The 7647-nt window shown below is 30.0% G+C and overlaps 1 long non-coding RNA gene across 1 annotated transcript; it reads left to right on the forward strand.

Moving 5' to 3' along the window:
• The first annotated feature begins 5170 nt into the window (after nt 1-5170).
• On the forward strand, nt 5171-7235 carry LOC120069130 (uncharacterized). Its single transcript, XR_005479453.2, has 2 exons — nt 5171-5500; nt 5618-7235. It is a non-coding gene; the product is annotated as an uncharacterized LOC120069130 (long non-coding RNA).
• The last annotated feature ends 412 nt before the right edge of the window (nt 7236-7647 follow it).

Raw genomic sequence — 7647 nt, forward strand, 5'->3', positions numbered from 1 at the left:
ACTGATGTAACAATTTTTAATTTCATTTATTTAAACCTCAAACTTGACATATCATATTAATTTTCGCTCTTAACTTTTAATTTCATCAACTTAGATCCTAAATTAAAATAATTATATCAATGATGAATGTTGACTAAGAATGACTTCTTGTGTGATTGATTATATTAATTTATATACAATAGGCATGTAGTATTTTAACATAATTTGTGATTTTATATAATTTTATATGGACATCATGTATGTGTTTATGCTCACAAAGTTACTAACGTACAACTTATGATGTATTGATGACACTATCATTGAAAAAGTCTTGGTATTTGTCTGTCTGCTTAAAGGAAATTTTTTTAGATAAGAACAAAGGAAAGAGATTAAGACACCTTCGAAAGTCATCTACCACACTTTCACTACGTTGTTGTGGCTACCACTATCTTCTATTGGTTCAGCCAACTCAAATAACAACCACCCTAGACGATCATTATTTTAAATTATTAGTTCATAGTATTTTATAATTGTCATTTAGTATCTAACATATGAGTGTTTTTATTTTAATATCTAAGGAATCAAGTAAACTTATATATATATAGAATTACTTTTGAAAAAGAGTTATCAAACATATGAGTTTTTTATTTTAAAATTTTTATCAAAATCTGTTTAAATGAAAATGACTTTTTAAAAAATATTTTTTTTCTCAAATCAATCTAAATGGACGGAACGGGTAGAAGTGCAGAAATCACTATCCTTAAAGGAAAATTGGCATTACTTGTGTTAAAGTGTTTTGTAGTTGAAAAGTCTTTAAGCACACAGAATCCTAATCTTTTCTTTCTTTCTTTGCGCCGGCCATTGGAGTCAAAATCTTCGATATATAAAAAAATGACACTATCTCTTCTTTAATTTCTTAGACAAATACGACCTACCACCTTCCATCACTTGTGTTACACCACAAAATTTCAAATAGAGAGGACTATATTCTCTTTATTCATTTGAGAAATTTTTCTTCATAAATAATTTTTATGTTTGTAGATTATATATTATTTTTAAAAACACTTTAATGCAGAATAAACTATAAATAGAAGTAGGGTAGTATGAGAACTTTTTCATACTACAGTAACATTGAATTTTTTTTTCATGATACACAGATAATATCCACGAAAGCAAAATTTTTAAATTTAGAGACCCACAATATGAGCAAATACTTTTTTGTCGTTGAATGTATATATGAGGGAATTAATAAAGGTAGTTAAATTTTTTGAGTGGTTAATCATTTAAGGTCAAGTAGAGGCTTATTACAACGCAGTCATATTATGATGTCCTTATTGGTCATTCAATAATATTCTCAATTTTACTAGGTTGAAAATTTAATCTATAAAATTTATTTATTATGTCACGATTGAGTATTTATATTTTTAAATTGATAACAATTCAATCGTTAAACTTTTGTATATAGCAATTTCAGTCCCATATAGCTCGAACTTCTTTTAAAATTTAATGGGACTTTGAATACGTGTGTAGATTAACAAAATAATGAGCAGTCAAATGTATTTATATGTTACATTATATAAAACTGAGCTCTTAATTATAGTGAGATTTATTCATGATAGGAACTAAATTCTCGCATGCATAAGAAAAACTAAATTGTTACAAAAGATCTACTCTAAAAAAATCAAATTGTTATATATTAAAGTTATTCATGAACTAAATTATTATCAATTTGATAGTAAATAAACTAAATATTTACTTGAATGAAAAAGAGGGGAAAATGTGTACTTTAACATTAAAAGATTTTTGAGGCCAAATAAAAACAATAAATAAATAAATAAATAATAATAAAAAAAATTATTTCTAAACGGGTCAAATTCTATCAAATTTTACCCAAAACGTTAAATTTTATCAAATTACACCCTACAATATATATGACTTATTATAGCTCTTGAACATAGTCTTTTTAAAAATAGGCTATAGAAACTCTAAAAAAAAAAAAAGAAAATGTTAAAAATCAAATTTTGGGGATGCACTCAAAATTTCGTAATGATCTGCCCAAACACCCAAAATTTTTGGGGTCGCGCTCTTTACCCCTTCTTCAACACAAAACTCATATTTTATTTTTCTCTATTTCTCTTCTTTTCTTTCTTTGTCTCTTCACACAAAACCCGAATCTTCTTTCTCTCAAATCTCAACTCTTATTTTCTCAAATCATAACTTTCAGCACTTGAAACCCATATCGTTCTCATTCCTCTCTTTATCATTCTCAACTCCGCTCGATGCCCTAAAATATGTGCCCACATTCTATCATCGATGGCTGATTTTTCATCGTCTCTGTCAGTTGTAGCAACTTTGGTGAGTGTTATTTCCCTCCTTTTACTCAACCTTAGATCTATTTTCATTTTTTTTATTGATTTTGGATTTTTCTTTTTGCGTTTTTCCATTCGCAATTGATTACTGTTTGTGTTTGGTTGCTGTTCGATTATAGTTTATCCACTTGAAGGAGATTGAGCTAGCTAAATGGAATGCAATTATGTATTGGGTATTGTTTCCTCTAATGGTTGATGATTCCGTAACTCTAGTTTAAAAATTTTATGCTAGAACTCGATCCTCGATCCGATCCAAAACTCGATCCCCGATCCCCACTGTGAAGAACTCGTCCACACTGTGAAGAACTCGATCCTCAGTCCGGTCCAAAACTTGATCCTCGATCTCCACTGTGAAGAACTCGTCCTCACTGTGAAGAACTCAATCAGGTCTAGAACTTGATCCTCGATCGAACTCAATCCAAGTCTTGATCCGGTTCTCGATTCGGTCCAAAACTCCATAATTGTGAAGAACTTGATGCTCGCCTAGATCTGCCGTAAAATAAAACCCACTTCATGCTCGCCCAACTCGAACAAGAGAAACTTTTAAAGCGGGTGATAACATACAAATGCTCAAATTTCAATTTAGAACATCTTTTAGAACATTTTGAATTATCGGTTCTTATTCTTTTGATAACAATTTCCTTTTCTTCTCTCTCGTTCTACACTATTACTCTTCTCGCCTTCAATTGTTTACTGCTCTGTTGTCAATGAACCACACGTAGGAAAGTATTATTTTAGCATGTTTTTCATACTTATTTTTTGCTATTTTCTTAATGGGTAAACAAGTTACACTTTACTCTATTGTTGATTTCATTCTATTATTAGAATTGTAAAATATCTCCATATTTTATATATTGTTCTGAATTTTCTTTTAACATATTTATTCAATATGTCTTTGTTTCTATTTTACTATTATTTTCATATGTTTAGAGTTCATGACCATTGCTTGTATTATTATTGCCTAATTAGTGACATTTATTGTTTGAATGATCTATGAAGTTTAATGTCAACTTATCCTTCATGACCAATGCTTATATATATATATATATATATTTGTTACATTGAGAATAGCTAAAATGAATGATAGGCTCATGAATTTAGAGGTAATTAAAGGTTTAATAATTGTGTTAGCACCTTGTGATCTTTGAGAAGATCATTACGAGCCCTCTCCCTTTCCCTCTCGGTCGAGCTGCTTCGCTCCTCCTGTCGATCAGTGCGACTCCAAAATCCATAGATAGAGAAAGCGGATGTGCCCTTATTAGATTAGATTAGCACAGTTTCAATATCAATATATAGTGTAGTTGCAAGGCTTCCTTTCGTGAGCTAGCCTTGTTTGCTTCCTCTTTTCCTCTCCGTTTCGGATGTCCATCCAATCTCTGATTCCAGTCCATAACTTCCTTTGTCAATTATTAATGAACCCATATCTTTAGGTTGTTTTGAGAGTCAAAATGACAATTATGTACTTTTTATAGTTTTGACATTGTGGTTTTAGGAACCAATCTAATGATAATTCACTTTTTATGTAGATAGATGAAGGTCAAAGATGGAAGCTCAATTCCATGATGCTATAATCCTCAAAACTTGATGAATTTTGTATTTTGTGAATCTTGTATGGTTGAAAATTACATTTAATATATTTTTTGTATTATTGGATAATTTTTTTACTTTCTAACGTAAATTGATTACTAAATTTCAATAATTAAAGGAAGTCATTGTATTTAATGCATACATTGTGAATTATTTCATGTTTATTTAACTTAAAACAAGTGTTCGTAATATAAATGGACATAATTTCAATGTTGTTTGTTATAACATAAGATTTAAGCTATACATATGATATAATAGACATAAAAAAAGTTAACATATGTCAAATAAAATATTAAGAAAAGGTTATTATATAATAAAGATAGCATCGAGAGCAAGCTATTATATCTTAAAGATAGCTTTAATGAATGATGCTATTAAATGTTTTATAGTCATGTATACATGGTATATCTCCATATTTTATTATAGCATCCATTATAGTTCTACAAAAAAACTATAAAAAGTCCCAAACTTTTAAAAACATGAGCTATCAAGGCCTTCAAAAAAGGCTATGAAAGGTCTTTTTAAGCCTTTTTCGTTAGCTATTGTATCCATTATTTGTTGTAGTGGCATCTCAGACTTAAGTAAGTGTTGAAATCTTAAACTTTAAACTTTAAAAAGTTATTAAAATCCTTTTGGCTTTTACAAAGTCATTCAACATAATAGTTAGCTTTTATATTAATCAAACTAAAATTGATGCAAAACTTGATATCGTTAAAACTAGTGAATTAAAAGACTAATCACCATTATCTGAAATGTTAAATCCAAAAGAAGAATATGAAACAAATATAATATAAAAAATAGATCCTATTGTTTTAAGCAAAACTCAAATTCTCACCAAATTGTTACTTGACATTGACATTGCCTCTTTAAAATAGTCTTCTTTGTTCTTGGCATCGCTATGTGTAAAAGTTGAGAATTATTTCTTCATTCTCTCATTTCTTCCTCTATACAAGAATATATTTCATAATACATATGGCAAGTAAGACTAAAATCTATTTTCCTAAATAAGATCTCTCAATATCACCTCATATGGAAATATCTTTCCATATTTCACAAATATATCACAACATATTACAACATTTTGATACCTATCTTCAAGTTAGAACATGAGGATCACTATTGCCCAACTTACCTACACTACAAAACAACAAATATGACTTATTATGAATTTTGAATATAACTTTTAAAAAATTGGCTACGAAATCTTACAATAAAAAAGGCAGAAACGTATTAAAAATGAAATTTTGAGAGCACCCAAAACATTTCATTTCTCTATTCGTTATCTTTCCTTTCTCGTCTTCACACGCGAAGCCCTAAATCTCTTTTCTTTTCTTTCCTTGTCTCTACACACAGAGCCCTAAATTTTCTCTGTCAAATCTCTATCCTTATATCTCTTAAGTCCCAACTTTCAGCACTTGAAATCTATTCAAAACCTAACCTTCAACGTCAATGAGAATGTCAAAGCTTCAACTCGATTGGTCCGTCGCTTGAAACCCACCTCTTCATTTGAAATCTCAATGTCGGTTCTTCCATCCACAAATTAAGAAAGAAATGGAAAACGAAAGGTTAGTTCATAGCAATAATTAGGAATGTTTTTGTTTATAGATATTTTATTTGTTTCTCAAAATTTTGTATCACAATTTGGGGGAGCAATCTAACAGAAGATTTTGATCTCACTATAGTGGTGTTTGTAGGAGCCATCTAGTCAGTTTTGTCTTCAAGAAGCTCTTTTTCTTTATCTGACGTCAAGTTGAAGCAACCAAGGTTGAATATGATGGATACTTTTAAAGCTTCACCACATGAACTAATTTTCCAAGTAAAATTTAATGTTTTTTTTTTTTTTTTGAGTTAATTGCTTTTGGGTTTCTTTTTATATTAATTTTCAACGAGTGCATGACCCTAAAAATTCATAACCTAAAATCTTACAAACATCACATTAAATCAAAATCTATCACATTTTCAACCTTCTAAATGTTCTAATCCTTTCGTTAGAAAAGATGAGGGTCACAATGGTAGTTGTTTAGGAGTTTGATAATTTGTCTCTTCATATTATTGTTGTTTTGACTTGAAGAATCTGTTTATATTATGTTTCTCATATGCATCAAGACTTCTGTATTAAATGGTTGTTGAGTTTACATTGTAATTTGGGTAGAAGGATCGAATAAAACTTGAATAGAATAAGTTATCTCTATTGTTCAATCGACACATGTCAAATTTTAACACCCGTATTAAGGACAAAAGTAAGGAAATAAGTCCAACGCTACCAAAAAATTAAGGTTGGAGATGAATATGATCTTGTCAAATAAGTTTAGGTTGTAAAACAATAAACTATGACTTCTATCAGTAAATTGGATGAGAAATAATTTTTTTTATACAACCAACTGCAAGAATCCCTCTAATTTAACTTCAAAAACTTTTTTTTTAGAGAATTATTGTGTATGTTAAAAAAATACATAGAAGAGAACATGTTTGAGAACAAAGAGAAGAAAGTAGTCCAATTTAGGGCTGAGTTTGAGCAAGTATTGGTTGGTGTTATGTGTTGTAGTATATTGTTTTTTTTTTAGCATTGATTCTAACATTTGCAACCATTTTCTTTATTTAAAACATATAGGTAATAATACTTTCTTATATCATAATTAATGGTGATAGAGTTTGATTTTGCCCAACTCTTTTCATTTACCCACAAATATGATCTCTCAATGGCATGGTGTAGTATTTTATAATTTTCGAACCTGCAATACTTTACAATTATGGTATTGGAAAATATTGATAAGATGGAATAATAGTAAGCACGGTCTCAAATAATATTCTACACTTGAAATGTTAACTTGGATAAGCTTTGATGTGTGCATGGGATATATAGATATCAAAGTTAAAAATATAGAATTTCATTTAAGGGGAGTTGCAGAATCGTGTCATGTGTTTTCATGTGTGCTATATTTGGTTGCAAAAACAACAGTAGGATTTCAAAGCTAGTAGTTTGTCTTCATGGTCTGATTCTCTTTTTCCATTGAGCTACTTGTTTTTTGACTTGTTTGTTTATATGAAGGTTTGTTCAAGTTTTTTTTTTCATTGAGAACTGGAAACATAGATGAGGGTCGAAGATGACTACCAAAGAAAATAGCAATTTGTTCTTGTGACAATTGCTGTACTTGCTTCCCTGCACTCGTTTCTTTTAAAATAAGGACTCTAAGAGCCTCAAGATTTGAAAAAATGGGCCTCATTTGGTAAATTTTTCTTTTTCCTTTCTCTCTTGTATATGCCTTGAAATTGAAAAAAAGAACATTTTGAATTCCTCAAGCATCTTGTTGATCACTTCAGTTTTGTGTAAGATCTTCCTTCCTGCAAGCCGAATAAAAGAGCAAACAAACAGAAACGAGCAAAAGAAAAACAGAGACAAGAAGAAGAGTGAAGAAAGATCGATAATGCTCTGCTATTCCTTGCTTTTATTATGCACAATTTCTTCTACAATAACCCTTCCTTACAAACATTTGACAGCCTCTCTAACCCTTCCCCAAAATGGAGCAAATCTCTCCTCCAAAAGGGAATCCCTCTACTTCCTCGAAAGAAGAAATACAAACAAGAAAAATACCTCAACAACTTAGAGAGAGCTGGGCACTTCTCTCCTACCTAAAAGCCTCCTCACTTTTAGTAAATTCCTTTCCTGCCTCCTTCAGTACGACTCCTGCCTTTATGTAACAAACTCATGGTC

The sequence above is a fragment of the Benincasa hispida genome, chromosome 1, assembly GCF_027475165.1.
Source record: "Benincasa hispida cultivar pf3 chromosome 1, pf3_genome.v1.1, whole genome shotgun sequence".
Taxonomy (NCBI): Eukaryota; Viridiplantae; Streptophyta; class Magnoliopsida; order Cucurbitales; family Cucurbitaceae; genus Benincasa; species Benincasa hispida.